This window comes from Lonchura striata, chromosome 6 (assembly GCF_050655825.1).
Source record: "Lonchura striata isolate lonStrDom1 chromosome 6, ASM5065582v1, whole genome shotgun sequence".
NCBI lineage: Eukaryota > Metazoa > Chordata > Aves > Passeriformes > Estrildidae > Lonchura > Lonchura striata.
In genome coordinates this window covers 31,008,478-31,025,848 of record NC_140708.1, presented here as the reverse complement: position 1 = coordinate 31,025,848, position 17,371 = coordinate 31,008,478, and the positions used below count along the sequence as shown (strand labels likewise).

General features: G+C 43.4%; 1 protein-coding gene across 5 annotated transcripts in view; it reads right to left on the bottom strand.

Moving 5' to 3' along the window:
• ADD3 (adducin 3) overlaps positions 1-16,607 on the bottom strand; it is a 92,352-nt gene extending 75,745 nt beyond the window's left edge. For 4 of the 5 annotated variants that reach the window (XM_021536286.3, XM_021536289.4, XM_021536288.3 and 1 more), the window contains exon 1: positions 16,255-16,328. The gene's annotated coding sequence lies outside the window, so the exon portion shown is untranslated. Of the gene's footprint in view, positions 1-16,254; positions 16,329-16,584 lie in introns of those variants that run through there. The other variant, XM_085582760.1, reaches the window with a different exon arrangement.
• Positions 16,608-17,371: the final 764 nt, after the last annotated feature.

Below are 17,371 nucleotides of genomic sequence, written 5' to 3'. Positions count from 1 at the left end.
AAACCCTGAGCAACCAACAAAAAGAACAGAACCAACAGAAAAGTTTCAAATTCAAAATCAGTAAAGTGTGGAATAAGAACTCAATTGTTTCATGCTTGTTGAGCTATAAAATCCTATCAAGAGCCTCAAGAAAAATAGAATAAAGCTCAAACTCTTTTCAGAACAGAAGAGAAAGAGCACAGAAAGACTGACTGCATCATTCCACATCTGAACCCAAGAGATTTTCACCATATTTGATATCCAAGTATTGAATTAATTAAGAACAGTCCTCTTAACAAACACACTCCTGAATTAGATCAGACAAGCACATACTCATATGAATAGAGAATCCAATGCTTAAGAAAAATTGTCTCTCTGTATAATCATTACTCTCACCCTACATCCATGATCCTATGAAGTCAAACTAGTAAGCCCCCCAAATGTTCAGTGGTTACTGAGACTATTCCCTTAGCAATGTATATTTATTGAAGGAACGAAAATACTTGAAAAGCTGGGCTAGTTAACTACCAGTGACATCACTGAGAACCAACAGTTGAAAAGAAAGCAACCCCTTTCCCCAAATTACCTTTTCATTAGACCTTTAAAAAAAATAAAACTAAGTAATTCTTCCAGAGGACTGCACCACTTAGGAGCATCTACATTTATTGGTAAAGCTCATATATTTGATTAATCTAGATTATCTTTTCCAAGCAAGGTATTAAAAAGGTCATATGAAATGAGGAAAAAGTTAAAAAAATAAAAATCAAAACAGGGGAAAGTCCTACTTTCACCTAAGAAATTCTGTGCCAGATGATGTGAGTGAAGCTGAAATTTTAAAATCCTCTCATGACCAGCCAACTTCTAATCAACAGGTACATGCTACTTGCTTCTGGAGGCAAGAAGATGGGACAACTGGAATTTTACACAACTATTTAAAATGTCCCAGGCGACCTTTAAAAAGAGCTTAAAACATCTGTTTTGAGAATCATTTTCAACAGGATTAAATATATATGCATGACTGTATAAACACTGTCTTTAGTGGGGGAATTGATTTAAAGTGTGGTTACACCTTGTTCAGAGAGGAAGCTCTGGTGAGGCTGGATAAAGAAACGCCCCGAGCCCAGAGGAGAGCAAAGCACCTGCTCCTGCTCACGAGGAAAAGTTCTTCAGGGAGAGGCTGCTATCTATCTTCAGTGTATTTAAAAATTACCTCCCAACTTCAACTGCTACAGCCTCACTTAAAAAGAGAGCCCTGATGGGTAGGTGCACTTACCTACTATTTATAGCAGAAGGCTTGCTAGCAAAGCATTTTCTTTAAACATAAAAGAAACCCCAGTCTGAGAAGCCTACCTATGGATAGGGGTAGGAGAAATAAATGAGGATGTGTGTGTATTTGTTTATTTTCTTCAGAGGGAAGACAAATGGAATTGCTTGAGAACCCAAAACCTTACAGATGGTTTCTGGGCACATTAATGAATCAATGGCAAAACCTTCATTCATCTACTAGCTGCCAACTACTTAACATGAAGGGTTTAACTCTTGCCAAGATGGGTGAACATGAACAGCTGTCACATCAGTATGGGATAAAATGTCTTAAAAGGAGAAAAATAACATACTGTAGCACTTACACAGCTTGTGTTAAAAAGTTTGAAAAGAAAAAAAACTCACAGGTCAAGTCTTCTCAGAGATTAAGCCAAAATGCAACATCATAAATATAACATCGATCTGAATAATGAGCTGAGAATTAATAGAGAATTGTTATCTGGGTGTTATCTGCCCAGAGCTGGGAGGACCCACAGATCCAGGCCCCTTGTCCCAGCAATCTGTATGCAGGCAGAATAACCTCAGTGTGCTATTCACTGCCCTGCTGGGCCACCTTAATTAGGCAGCCAAGCCCGACTTGAGTCTGCCTTGTTTTGAGGCTTCCAGCATCCTTAGAGTGTTCTCCAAATAGCAATTCAAAGCAGGAATGTGATTAAGGGGAAAGCCTCGGATGGCCACAAATAGTGCTGTGAATATCTCCTGCCTTTCTGCTCCCTTAAGGGCTGAGCCAAAGAAAATCTGTGGCTCAGCTGCTGTGGCTGCAAGTCCAGTGCAAACACCTCCCATAAGATGCTACAAGGAAGTCACTGCATCTCACAGGGATGGCAGCTCTCCTTTCTGCTCTTACAACCACCACCCCTCAGTGCTGATCTATCAAATACACCAAAGAGCACTCTCATCACAAAGCTGCACAATTGCACACTTCTGGTAATTTGTGCTAGTTCAGTTTGCCACAAAGAACAAACAACTACAAGATCAGATCCTCTTACAGTAAATAATGTCACTCAGATCTCTCAGAAAACTTCATTTCACACAACTGCAAGGTAAATAAATAATTTGAAGATATCAGCTGCAACCTTTTATGTTTTTTCACACCGAGTTACACAACCTTGCAACCCTCAAAACCCACAGGTTATTGCAGATCCTGTTCCTTTACAAAGCATCTGTACTCATGTCACCTCTGGTCACAAGTAGACAGACATTGCAATAAACTTCTGGATAGACAAACCCTACTTTTCAAATGCTTAAATAACTTAGGCACTTCAGGGCAAACTTATTTTCTTTCTTATGTAATGCCCACTGCTGGAATCCAGAGAAATATTTTCAAAATTTTATCCTTGAGGCAATATGTAGTTTTACTCCTTCTGTCAGCTTGCTTTCTTTCATCAGGCAGAATCCTCCTTTACAACATATTGCATAAAAAGACTAAAAACACTGTGTCAAATAAATTTGACCATAATGCACAGAGCTGATGCACTGCAAGTGCTAATCTCAAATCACACGCAGCTTTTTGCTCCATGACAAATCTAATTTTCATCTTCCAAAGTGTTAGGCCACTGTTTCATTTTTACTTCTAAGCCACTAAAGGTAGAAAAGATGCAGGAACAGAACTTAGTTATGCCATTGAACCCTAATAAGAGAAAAACCATTAGGAAAGCTTCTCCTAGATTTCTGTGAATAAAGAATTGGATAAGGTATATTGAAAAGCAAATGCAGAAAAAGATGGGAAGAGGAAAGAGTTTTGTGTACTGGACATGATTCAACTACTGCATCCAATGGGCAAAGACGCAGAGGTTTTTGAGAATAAGGGTGGGGAAAATACCCCAAAGCATTCTAAAATAATTTAAAGGACATTTAAACAACAGCTACAGCTTCAGCTTTACTGTAGTATCTCTTAGTTCGTAAATGTCAAAACTAATGCTATGGTTTTTTCTCCTCCTCTCTCCTTGAGAAGTATCTGCAGGAAACTGCAGCATTGCACACTCTCCACCCCGAAAGACCAATGTTCTGGCATAGCAGAGGCAGTGAAAAACAGATTCAGCATCATTCCCCTTCTGGCAGTGCTCAACATGAGAAAGGGAGAAAGCTACCAGCATACCCTGAGCTCTGCTTCACACTGCATTTCTGGCTGACAGTCATTTCTTTATAGAATCTCACAGCAATTTTGCTTGCATCCTGAAGTGCATTGTGATTATTTTATCCCTATTTTAGCACATTACAGTTAATAACATTTTATAAGTGTGGTAAAACACAAAATATACCAATAACTGCTAAGGGACTTGCAGCAAGTGAGAGGCCACAGAAATGAAGCTCAGGTACTCACTCTGCCAGAGAACAGCACTGCTTTTCACTAAGCATGAGCTCAATGCTTGGAATCAGTGTTTCAGAAACCCCAGGCACAGTCAGGTCTGTTACACTGGCTTTAGTGATAGTTCTTTCAGAGAATCTGGATGTCTCCTGTTGGATTTACTGCTCTAATGGCATTTGAATCAAGGCAACTTCCTGAGTAAGCCAGAATTCAAAATAAATGCACAAAGATACGATATAGTAATTTAAAGTATTGCCCAAATTGTCTGCTATTGGGCTCTCAGTTCCTTCAGGCACTCAAAACTGCCTCAATTTTAAACTCTGCTTAAAGTAAAATGAATGAACGCCAATAAAAAAGTTTGATGGAAAATCCAACATCAGCCAAATCTGGCATTGTTTGTTTCAGTTATATGGAATCATTGTGTCCGGTCCTTGAATCCTCTTTATTATACCCTCATTTCCCCTGACTGAAGAAACCTCTGTAAAAGAAAACCCTCAGGAGCCATAATTTAACAAAGACAGCATCCAAACTTGATACAACGACTGTATGAATGAAGCCAGTAATCTGGGTATGGTTAGAGTTGAAAAAATAAAGAAAAATCCAATGGACAAAATGAAAAACTACATTTGATAATAAATCTTCTTTTTATGAGTAGGCTTAATACTCTTCCTCTTGGTACAAGAATGTAATACTGTCTTCCTTGCCAAGAAACAAAAAAAGGACAGAAAACCCACACGTGACAAGAACTGTAAAACACAGAATAAACATCAGATACACAAAGTATTTTCAAAAAGTTCTCATTAACCCGACTATTTAAGAACATCAATGCTTTAAATGAGTCCTCAGAAAGGCAGCAGATGTCAGAGACACACCAGGGCTGAGGCAAAATGAGACAATGGCACAGGAATTACTACACACACTATACTATTACAAGAAAGCAACAGGCTACATGTGCAAGCATGGCAGTCACACACAGGCCTCGGGCTGGAAGACACCCACACCACCTTTTTGCTGTCAAACAGCTGAGAACACAAAACTGAGCTTAAATGAGGGTGGTGTTTGCCCCCAAACCCAGGCGCTGCTCTTCTGACAGTGTGAACAAGAGCAAAACTGCTGCTGTTCCTGAGCATTGAAAAAGGTGCCCACTACAACAAGCCCTCTCTGAAGCCGTTTGGCTACTCACTTTTAAAATCTGGGCCTTTGTTTTGGTTTATCTAACACTGAAATGCTACCAACAGAAAAACCAAGTTCACACTGGGGCAATACTGCAACAGGCAAAGTAATTTTCAGAAGCTCTATCTGTTGAAGTCAATATCAGGTCGTCCAACACGCTGACACAGCTCGAGCTGTTATTTTTAAACACAGCCATAGTCTATTTAACTAAAGCATCTTTACTCTGACTGAGCCAGTATTACTTTGACAAGACTCCTTAAGTCCCTACACTGAAGCCTGCATATCATATGAAACAGAGAAAATGCAAACCTTGGAAGACAATCCTTCTCTTGCAGCTAAAAGAAGAGAAAAAAGGAGAAGAGAGGTGCAGGGGAAAGCTGGGAGGACCTGGCACTGAGACAATAAAGAGCTATCTGCAGGACAGCTATTCACACTGAGAGCTTCTATCACCCACCACCTGCACAGAGATGCACTGGAACAATTTCAGTCAACTCCAACAGCAAAGAGCTTTCTGCTGTTAGGAACTCAGCATTACACTTCTAAAACAATTCTTCTGCCAAGTTTGTTTAAAGCAACGCTAGGTTTTCTTACACATTGTTTAACTGATGAGAACGTGGATGGAAGGAGAAGAGAGGCAATGCCATTGCCAAAAGCACATAAGAGGCTGCAAGCTAGCATTAGTATTTTGGGTGGCTTGCTGAGCTATGCTAACCAACTTATTTGTATACATTTTATTCAATGAAATTCTTAATTCTTTATATATAAAGTTATCTTGTAGACACATGCAGAAGTTCATTACTAGAACCAAGAGCAGCTCCCTCTCACCAAAGAAAGAATTTGTCCTATACATATTGACAGTGTGGCCTACTTGATGTAATAAAGTTCTCCTATGGCAGTATTTAGCCTGCACTTCTTATATATAACTTATGAAATAAAGAAAAAGTAAGAGAAGCAGTGGTATACACTACTCAGTAGTGCAAACCTTTGAATTTTACTATAGAAAATTCAGCTGTGCATCTTGTGCTATGCATGGATACTGCAGGCTCTGGAGGCAAGGAAAGTGCTGTGGAAATCAACACCAAGTGCCCAAGCCCAGCACACCACACAGGATTGTCACCCACTGGCAGCCACACAGAGCTGGGATATGGGAGCCACACAGCCTAGCACGCTGAGATTATTTTAATTAAAATAGTTTTGAAATTATGTCGCTTTGCCAAAACATTGCATTTATCCCAGAATCTGCCTTTAAACATGACTGCTCCCCCTCAGATTCTGAGAGCATTGGGAGGACCTCACAATCTGGGGGCTGCTGCATTGTATCTCAAAGCCTAGAGGAATGGTTTGACCACTCTTGCTCTGCTACCAGTCAGTCCCCCTGTGTGAGAACCCCGGCCTTATTCTGGGGTCTCATGTGGTGGTGAAATTCCTCCTCCAACCCGTGCCTCCAAAGAAAGACTCTGCAGGCTCTTGCTGTTCGGTCTCAAGGCAGTTTATTGTGAGTTATCTAACAGATTGTCTTCTCGGGCTGTGGCTGCTTGGTCAGCAGCCCGGGCAGAGGCACACACACACTGACATCCTCTCTGTCTGCTGTCTTCTTCTCTCTCCCCGCCCAGGGCTGCTGCTATCTTTTATATGATATATTACGTATTACATGTTTATAGTTTTCCCCCAACACCTACTACCTATATTACAAAGTGCTTTTCTACTCTAAACCAATCTGTGAGTGCCAACATCACCAAGAACATGGAGGCAAGGAAGAAGAAGGAGGAAGAACAGGATCAGCCCACTTTCCTCCATCTTAGAACTTCTGACCCCCATGTACAAAGTAAAAACCCCCCTGTACAAGTGTTAAAACCCCCCTGTACAATACTAAAAAAATTTCCCCTCTGTTTTGTAACTACTTTTACTATACTATCTAACCCTTTGTGACTGCTTGTTCCACCTCCAAAGTTGGTAACTCATTCCATGGCTCAAACTCAAAATCACAGCTGTTTCCAGCTGCCTGCCAGGATCTAAAATGCTTCTGACCAGGGCCTGGAACCTCTAAAAATGTCTGAGAGACATTTTGAGCTCCAACACCCCTGCAGCAGACTCGGCTCACCGACCCCTTCCATGGCCAGTCTCCATTGCCTCCCAGCGCCGCAGGCAGCGCCCGGCTGCAGAGCATTGCCGCAGCAGGACGAGGGGCTGGAGCCCCCCTGGAGCCTGGCACGGACTGTGCTCCATCTTCCTACCCCCCTTTTCCCTGCTTCTCCCCACTGTTTGACACCTCGTACACACCCCAGTGTTCACTCAACCCTCTCTTGACTTAATTCAACTTCCTAAAGAGAGTTAATATGGTCAAAGGGGGAGAGGAGCTTTTCTGCCAAAATTCACAGCGAATTGCACAAGTTCAGCAGGGCTTACACAAGAGAGGATGAGGCAGGACCACAGGGCCAGGAGGGAAGAGCAGGATATCCCCTTTACCTTGGTTGTAATGTACAACCCACATATTTCAATCAGATGGAAATCTGTCCTAAAGAGGAGTGACTGCACTAAAGAGGTGATTGTATTTATTGGAACAGTGACATGCAGACTTCTTATTCGACAGGGCTCTTAAATAGGATTACAGGGCTTTAATTTGGTTCTTTAAATTGGTTTTGGAGAGAGAGAGAAACACAAAAAAAGTTTAGAGAGAGGGTGGAATAACCTTGGAGGGAATACACTACATATGACGTATCAACCATCAAATATATGCTCGTGCACATTCTTCAAGTTAACTAATAAACAAAAGACCCATAAAAAGAGAATTACTTACACTATGCATTTGCACACTGCAACCACTAATTTTGTAGCTTTAGTTCCATCTTTCAAGTATCACTTATATTGACAAGGAACAGTGGCAGCAGTGTGTATCACAAAAGGAGTAAACAAGTGACCTTTATCTGATTTTATTAAAGTAATAAAGGACAGACTTTTTTTTTTCCTTTTTTTACTTACTTCAAAGAGAGTTTTATAGCTAGCTACCAGCAGGGTGTGGACTGAAGCTAAAAACTTTGAAATGGGTCCCTGTGAAATCTGAAACCAAAATACAGCAGAGGTCACCTCTCTGTGAAGAACTGCCTTGTCTGTATGTATACTATAAGCAAAGCTCTGTTAGCTTAGCCTCAGTAATAATGTAATTCAACTTAGCCCCTGGGAATAGCAACAACATCAGGTTTCTACTACAAAGATAAATTTACTGCACACAATATCTTTTACTATATATTTGCAGCATGTTTGATAGTAGCCAGACACTAATGTTACATGGTATACCTCAAGCTATTTTCTCTTATTAAAGGCTAGCCCAGGCTATAAATAAATCTTTATTCTTACTCTCACCATTAGCCAATTATTTTTAATCAACATCGCACATGCATTAGTTTTAGGCAATATACTAGCTAATATTAATAGGAAAGGAAGTTATGTGTATGTGGGAGCTTTTTGCTTTAATTTTTAACTGTTTTTCCCATAAAGGGGAGAATTTCAACCCTGTTCAACAAGGAAACGATATAATTTTTCCAGTGGAGAGACAGAATCTCCTAAGATGAGTATTGGGACAATAAGACCAATATACATGGTCTGTCTCGTGGGCTCCTGTGAAACAGTTCACAGACCCAGCCTCAGTGACAAGTGCCATAGAGCACTCAAGGTCCTTGGAAAGGGTTGTCCATGCACACATTGCTCTGCTGATAGATATGGCCTAGGCTGGCTGTTCCTCCAGCTCTAGGAAAGGACCAGGCAGATGAAGCTGCTGGCCCTGGAAGCACTGGACGAGCCCGGGCTCCTGCTGGCCCTGCCTGCGGAGCAGAGCGCTCCTGCCTCCTGCTCTGTGTGTTTGCCAAATCCCTCCTCAGATGGAAATCTCCATATCTAAGCAAAGATTCCCCAGAGGAATGGGGAATTCCCCAAAGGACTGAAATGTTGACCAGCCTTGCTGGATGACACCTCTCTGGTACAGAAGAAATAACCACACTTAACAGCCTCCATCGGCCACTTTGGGTCCATCACTTGAGAGACAGTGCCTTGATTCAGGCAATTGGAGACTTTTAGGCTTAAGATACTTTGAAGGACACAGGATCCCACCAGGCAATACATTAAGTGCCAGCTGATTTGATTAGAAGCACTGACATGCAATAAAACACTCATGTTAGGAATGGCAAGGAAAAACAACACTTTCTGCTGACCAGACAGCAGAAGTTTCCATTTTGAATGGTGTGGGGCTTGAGAAAACCTAAGCAGTCTTTGAAATCCAGCCCTTATTAACCAGGAGCTGTCTTAGGACATGTTAAAACGAGGGGCATGGATCTTTAAAAACATCTAAGTTTAAGCAAACACACACAAAAAGCATAATGTATATGCAACAACCCTTTAAAGAGGAAGCAGTATTTCAGTTTCTCCCTGAGTTCTTGGCTCACAGGAAAACATCTGATGTAAAAAGGGAACCAACCCAATCTGCCCCCCTGCCACCTCAGGGCAAATTATCCAGGCACCTATAAAAAAACCTCCTGATGCTTTACAGCTTGAATGTTTTATATAGTTAAACTGAGTTGTCTTGAGTTCACATACTTTATGTTATTTGATATGTTTTAACTAGGAAGCTACCTGGATTCATTTCAAGATTTTTTTTTTTTTTTTGAACTAACCTGTTTTTGAGCACAGACTCTCTCATGCTAGCACTACACAGATGTATTCAATCTCTCTGCATGCTGCAGAAGTATTTAAACAAAGTTTGAAACAGAGTAAAAAAATGGAGGGGGGAACCTGACTGCCAGACCACTTGGTTTGGATTCTGCTCTTGTGTTGGGTTCATTTATTTCAATGTATTTGCAAATTCTATAAATTCAATGTATTTGCAAATTCTTCTGCATTTTTTTCCTGCTCCATACCAGACTCATAATTTTGATCAAGTTGATAAGGAACGAAACACCTAAAGAGGACTTTGCTGGTTACAGACATACTTGGCTTTACAAAACATTGTACTAGCCATTATTAAAACATGCATCAAAAGTCCTTTTTTCTTCTTGAGATGCTCAGGATTAAATCTTTGCAATAAAAATATTTATGAAATTTTGACTGAGAGAGATCTACTTTGGACAGTTTGTCTTAGAAGATGGAGTTTTTTGTTCCAAATCATGCACACACAGAGCTCTCTGCCAAGTTCTCCAACTGTGTCACTCCAGTCCTTAAGCCATTTAATACAGAACATGCACGTGTCCTTTGAATGCCAAGTCAGCTACGTGTCAAAGACAAACAGCTCTGCACAGCCAACCCATCCCAATCAGCCCATCAGTAAGAAATCTCATTTGTATTCAGTATTATGCCCACTGATAGGAATGGGGAAAAAAAATAACATATACCCACAAATGCTTTTACAACCTCAGTAACTTTAGGAATAAGAAGGTTACACAGACGTTGGGCTGAAAATACACAGTTTGCCCTAGGGGGAACAGCTTCTATTTAGTGGGTGAATTAAAGACCATGAACATCTTTGCCTTCTGCCCTGATGGCTGGCTCCAAAAACATTTGAGTTACCAGAAACATTTTGCTTTTGCCTATATGTTTGGACATATTTAGGCATTTGAAGACAGTTGCAATTGAAAGCCAGAAACTGAACAGATTAACTGTGAACACTGTGAAGGCAATTACCCCTTAACCAGGTATTTAGTGCAAAGCTTCCTCTGCAATCAAGATCTGAAACAGAATGATGGGCTTGTTGTGGATACTATCACAATTTAAACACAGAAATAGAAATATATATTGGCCTAGGTATTAATTTATTTTTGCAGTAATGGTGTATCAGGAGAGCTACATGTGCTAATGTAGCATAGGAATGCCAGGTATTATTTTCATATACAAGTTCTCATACTCTAAATCTCAGCACCTTCAAATAACTGTAGTCAACACAGCTGAAAACTATCATTTGAGAACACTTGATCTGACTTGCCACAGGGTATACCTTCAAATACAGTTTGTATGTTCCAAGAACAAAATTTTAGGTTAGGTTTTGGTGGTTTACGATACACAGCAAATATGATATGTTGCCTGGTGTGTAGCAATAATTTATATAATATTGAAAGGCAGCTTGCTAAAATTGTGTTTTACCCCTGTTTTAGCATTGACCAGGAGCCTGGAGAAATTGTTATACAATTCATTAACACTCCTAAAAATGGCTGTGTATCTGAGTCAGGAAAAAACAAAGGTACTTATGAGGTCAGTACTTTCAGTTCGAGACAGAGCTGGATGCGCTGCCTAGTATTGTCCACTGCTTCCGTTCCAAAATTCTATTTTCAGTTTCACCTAATTTTTCATGTTAGGCTGAAGGTTGCCTCTGTTAAGTGTCTGCTAGATCTGAAGCATCTGAGCCAAAACACTTCTCTCTTTCTGACATCAGAGCTCCTAAGTGTACTTTCCAATGCTGTAATTTAATTTTTAAATTGAGGATATTTTCTTTGGAAAGCACTATCCAGCTTTCAAACACTTGACTTTGTGGCCTTAGTGATGCTCTTTATAAATACAGAGGTTTTTTGTATATACATCCAAAAAGACTAAAACATCATATGGGTTGTTAAGACAGTACTGGGATACTGGATTATATGAAATGACTTACATTAATACCAGCAATCTCTCTGAACTCAGCCAATTTATAATTTACATTGCTCTAGAAACTATTTATTTGAATCACACAGGCAACTCAGTACCAAACTGCTCCCACAGCATTCTGCCAAGACTTCTAGAGTGGTTAAAAAAAAAAAAAAAAAAAAAAAGCTGGTCTACATTTGTAGGAGAGACTAGGGGTAATATAATATATATTTACAATTATATTTTTCCTTCCTTGTTTTGACGGTATTGAATAGTTATGCAAGCTTTACTCATCAAGTAGGCTTTCCTATTTTGCACTCTATTTACCATCGGAACACATGCAGGTGACATTTACTGTGCATTTGCAAACAGAACATGCAGGTCCACCCAGACTCTAACCCAGGTTGTGTTTAGTGTAATAGCAGCAGAGGGATACTTGTTTTCTACAACAAAAACAAGTCACACAGAAACAGAACAACAAAACTCCCATATCACTTAACACTTGAATATATGCATTAATATTAAAAAAAAGCTCGAGATCAGTTATTACAGGTACAGAGGAAGACAACAAGCAGAGACTTCCAGAGCAGTCAGTGAATTCTCTTTGGGCAGCACAGCCGAGTTCAGCTCTTGGCTGAAGCGCTGCCAGCCCCACCAGGTCCTGTGCAGCAACAATGGGCACAGCAGCAAATGCTGTCAGCTCCCTGCTGCTCAGGACTGCCACGTACTTCAGCTGGAGAAGTAACTTCAGGAGATTCCAAGCGCACAAGGGAGAAGGGATTTACCAGCTGTTAGCCGCTGTGGGTCAGGAAAACACAAGGTGAAATGGTACAAAGCAAGCCCCAGCTCTCACACCAGCCTGTGATTTACGGGTCTCCACCTCAGCCCGCTGACTCACATGAAAACTGCCTCCTGCCTTGATGGCACTTGGGTTTTAACACGCTAGACGATGCAAGGCAAGAAAAGAGTTTCTTCCTAGCCAAGACCACAACAGTTTAAGAGATGAGAACAATGAATGAGGCTATTAGAATATTTCCCTAATTAGCACTTGGTAACAGCTGACTGCATCCTTGTCAAGCGGAATTGACATGACTACCCTAAGACACAAACGATGTTTAATATGCTCGCAGAGTCCTAAATAAACAGATACCTACATCACATTCACAGACTGCAAAGATCCAGGGGGCAATAAAACACCAGGAGCCATCACCCTCCCACTGAGGTCTGATGCTCTCAAGCCTTCTCCCACTATCCAACTTCTCAACGAATCTGTAGAAAATGTCAAGCTTTCAGTAGTCAGCATTTTCCAGTTTACTCTACAGTTTTGAACTGCCATCCCTCTGCCACCAGCCCAGACTAAGAGCATGCCATAACCGAACACACTTTCTTATCTAACCAATTAAAATTTGTTTCTCTTAACTAATAATGTGGATCACAAATTATCTGCAAGAAAGCCATGTACTTGCTAGGATATCTTTAAATGAAACACCTCAAAATCCCATTTATGATGATGTACAATGGCATGTGTTATCGTGAATACAGAAAAGAAACAAAAGTGTTTTCCCACGTGTCAAGTGACTCAGAGTTAGTATAGAAGCAGAGTAGACTCTGTGGGCAAACATAACTAATATTAACACACAATGAGTAAGTTACTGCTTGTTCCCTAAGGGTCAAGTAGTTTTTATTCATCTTCATCTGCCAAAAAACACTACACAAAAGACAACTAACCCCCAAGAATCCTACCAGAAGCCACACCACCATTTCTCATATGGCAACAGGCATTTCAAAACATCGCTTGAAGAAAAGCCTGTGATGAAAGGGGAAGCAATGCTATTAAAAAATATAGATTGCATTCTTCTAAGTCAATACCAAAACAATGACCAACTTGGTTTTTGAAGCAGCAGCAGTATGAAAATGCAAAATTGATTTACAAGGTAAATAATAGCCAGAGGTTACTATGGCTGCTAAAGTTACAGGGCATTTTTTAAAGAAACTAGAATTCATATCCAGTTTAAAAAGCGCCAGCAAAAAGGCAATTTTATGCACCATGTCAAAGTGACGCAAGTTATTCCCCTAAATTAAAATTGGTTTTTTTAAGCGTTATCATTCCAGCACCATCCACAGCACAGCAAGGACGGTGCTGCAGTTTTAAGTGGCAACCATGATTTTAACGAGGGAAGAACCAGCAGCCTTTTGCTTTCTTTCAGTTCAGTTCTTGATCCGTAAAACATTCCCCTACAAAAGGAAACAAACTAATGCCGGCCTTTCTTAAAACAGTTTTCGTTTCTCATCTCTTACGTGTTAATTTCTCACGATTTTCACTCTTACATGTTAATTTCTCATGATTTTCACAGCAAATAGAGTTATGCCAGGTCATTTGGCCTCTAACAAGTGGAGCTGAACAAGAGCAGGCAACCCCTGCATGCAATGTCACCTCTAACATCACATGCAACAGGGACCGTTCCAGCACAGCCACGCTGAGCCCAGCTGGGCTCAGCCAGCCCTGTCCACCAGCTCATTTCATAACCAGAAAGGGTCACCACAAGGGCTGCAGTACACCTTGCTGGCCAAGGCAGTGAAACTGCCTCCTTCCTCCAGATCGCTCCAGTCCAACCGCCCTGCAAAGCCCGGGGTGTCAGAGGCACCACCTGGACCTTCTCTTTGGGTTAGATGATTGTGGGGTACATGACAGCTTGAAAGCACCACCTTAAAATCACCTTTCCCTTAAATAATGTCAGCTGCCTCAATCCTCAGGCAGGAGTCAAGGATAATGACTGATTTAACCAAGAGACTATTAAATCCCCAGATATCCTAAAGCATAGCAGCGCTCCATCTATTGGTCAGGAATTAAGGACGTGCTTAATCATCATCATCATTGTGCACTAACCTCTATCATTAAACACTCAGCCCCTAAGCAGCCCACTCCTTCCTGCCTGGGACTTCATATTCTTCCAGCAAAAATTAAACTCAAGTAACCATATCTTCTGAGAAACAATGCAACTAACAGTAAAGGTAGTTGTCAGTAACGTGACAACATCCAAAGTTAAAACTGGTATACTCTGTTAGTTACACATGATAACAAAATTATCATTTTGTTTCATTGAGAAATACATGCACTTCTTACTCAAATCAGCATTGAGGAGCTTGTCTGATAACAGCCAAAGAGCTCATGCTGTTCCCTGAGTGGACACTTTCTTTCCCTGCAAGTACTGGATGCCACCAAGGAGGTTTGTACAATTTGCTCACACACGGTTTCCAGCCAGCAAGGCCGCTGAAGTGACTGGGTGGTAGTCCTGAGAGTTCCCTGGTGTGAGGCAAACCCTGGCAGGGAGGCAAAAGGGAGACTCACAGCAGAACTGCTGTCAAATTAGATACGTGCAGAACCTGCCCCGTCTTGCACAGCTCCCCCCAAAAGCCACCACCATCCCTTCCCAGCCGATCACACACAGCCATGCTTCTGCCACGCCTGTGCTTCACTCCAGCCATCAGCAACTGGACCAGAAGGTAAGTGAGACAGCCTGAAGCTGCCCCAGGCACACCAAAGCACTCTTTGAAAGGCTGAGGTTACGTTTGTCAGCTTCATTCCTTTGCTACCAAAGCTCATTTAAGCAGCAACTTCTCCCACACAATTCAGCAATTCCATACATTCGTGCTTTTATAACCCTTGGCCATTCATTTTTTGGCCCAGATATTCATTGCCATTGATTTTATCTATTTGTTTTTTTAAACTTAACTCCTCCACATAGTGGAACTACGCAGATGAGGCACATGCCTACACATTTTCCCTCCACTAGGTATCACATCACTACCCTCCAGACACGAGTCCAGGACATGTGAATGAAAACCAGCAGATTCAGGCTCAACCTGCCGATAACATAATGATGCTGAGACAGAAACAGAGGCAACCACGTCCACGACCGCGTTCTTGCTTTTGAGGCATGCTCTACCCTCCTGACAGAGCCACTCCAAGGCTTCCCTGCCAAAATCCCATCGTTCAGCCATGCAGACACCGCCTGCCCTGAAGTCTGCAATGAACACTGACTGATAACTCCGCTCTGAATTCCTAAATAAGCTTTTTAATGCGAGATGAAAACTGACCAACACCGAGGAACAAACTCCCGAAAGGCCCACCGTAAATCCTCATTTCTGGAGCCTAAAGTTCAAGGCAGCAGTCTTGAATTTCCTCCTCCCTAAGACAAGCACAGAATGGAGATAATTGCAAACTGCGAGCAGAGCAGGGGGCTGGGTGGCCCGGAGCCGGCAGCCGCGGCAGCGGCGCTGGGCTGATGCTGGTCACGCCGGTGGGTCCGCGCCGCCGTGCCCGGAATCCTGAGCCGGCGCCGGGAAGCGCAGCCCCGGGCTCTCCGCACCGCGACCCGCGGCGAGGGCGGAGTGCGCGCCGCTATGAAAACCCCAAATAATGCCGATTTTAAGAAGTTTTCCGAGACGCGTAGGGAGTCCGGAGCCTGGCGGCGGAGCAAGGCCAGCCCGTAGTTACAACAATCACTCCCAAGGTTTTATTTGACTAGCGGAGTTTCGGAGCGAAGGCGCATTATTTAAAGCCCCGTCCTCCTCCTCAGCCCGGCGGCGAGGCGGAGCGGCAGCACTGCAGCATCTCCCCCGGCGGAGAGCCGCGGCCAAGTTCCCGCTCGGCCCCGCCGTGCTCCCGCACCGCCCCATCCCGCCGCCGGCCGCGGCCCCGCGCTCCCCCCGCAGCCCCGGGGCGGCCGCGGAGCGCCCGGGGCCTCCGGCCGCCGCCGCCCCCCCTTCCCCGACCACGGCTCCGGGGCGGCCGCGGCCCCGTCCGGCGGGAAGGGAGACCGCCGCTGCCCCGCCGTGCCCCTGCCGTGCCCGCAGCCGGGCAGCGTTACCTCAGCGGGCCCGCGCCTTTGTGCTGCAGTCCATCCCCGCGCCCGCGGCGGGAGCGCCAGCACCACCGCGGAGCGGGCGGGGAAAGGGGCGGCGCACGATGTGGCAGGAAGGGACACCTGGGCTCCGCCTCCGCGCCGCCCGCCCGCCCTGGATCGCGGTCCGGCAGCGCCCGCCGCCCTTCCCCGGCCGCCCCTCGGCCGAGTTGGGATGGCGGCCGCCTTCCCTCGCCCTTCCACGGCTTCCAGCTTGGCCGAGGGGCGGCGGCACCGCCGGTGTCCTCCGCCCCGCCTGCCCTCCATTGTTGTCCCCCGCCCCGCGCCCTGCTGTACCTGCAGTGCGGGGCCGGAGCATCGATCCCGGGGGCCGTGACGCTGGAGAGGGACTCCGCGGCGGCCAGAGCACGGCTGGGGAGGCGAGGGGACGCAGGGAGGTGTATGCGGGGAAAATGAGTAAAGAACCCACGCCCCCTGAGCAAACAACAACAACAAAACCCTGGGTTGGAAGTGAAATTTTGAGAAATTTGAACAGTTGTTAGGGCTGAAAGGCGGCAGACGGCTTCTCCAGATGGCTCGTGCTGCTCAGGAGAAAGCTCTTTTGCCGAGAGCAGCCCTGGCTAAAAAAAGCTGCACAAGATTCTAAAGTCATCTTGGCAAACGCTGTCCTTTCTTTCTTTCTCTCTCTCTTTCTTTTTTTTTTCTCTGTTTTTTGTTTTCTTGGCTTTCTATAGTTGTTCCGCTTTGCGGCTGAAATCATCCCTGTTCTTGGTTCCCCACCCAAAGTTACTTGGTTTCTTGGTTTCAGGGCTGGTTTTGTTACATCTGAGCGGCTCTGACCTGACATTTGAAGCCACAAGAAGCACTGGGTGATAAGTTCTCCTTTTTATGCAAAAAAACCCCAAACAAAAACAAAACTAAAAAAAAAAAAAACCTACCAAAAACCAAAACACCCCAAACCAGAACAAACAAAACCCCTTCTGTATTTTAATTATATTTTAAATTATTTTTAAGACACAGAAGTCCTCAAGTTCAACAAGTTCTCCTTATCCAGCCAAGGAGTGAATTAGAAGGATCAAGTAGAAACTTTGTAAAATATGCTTGAAAGTCTTAAGTCCCTTTG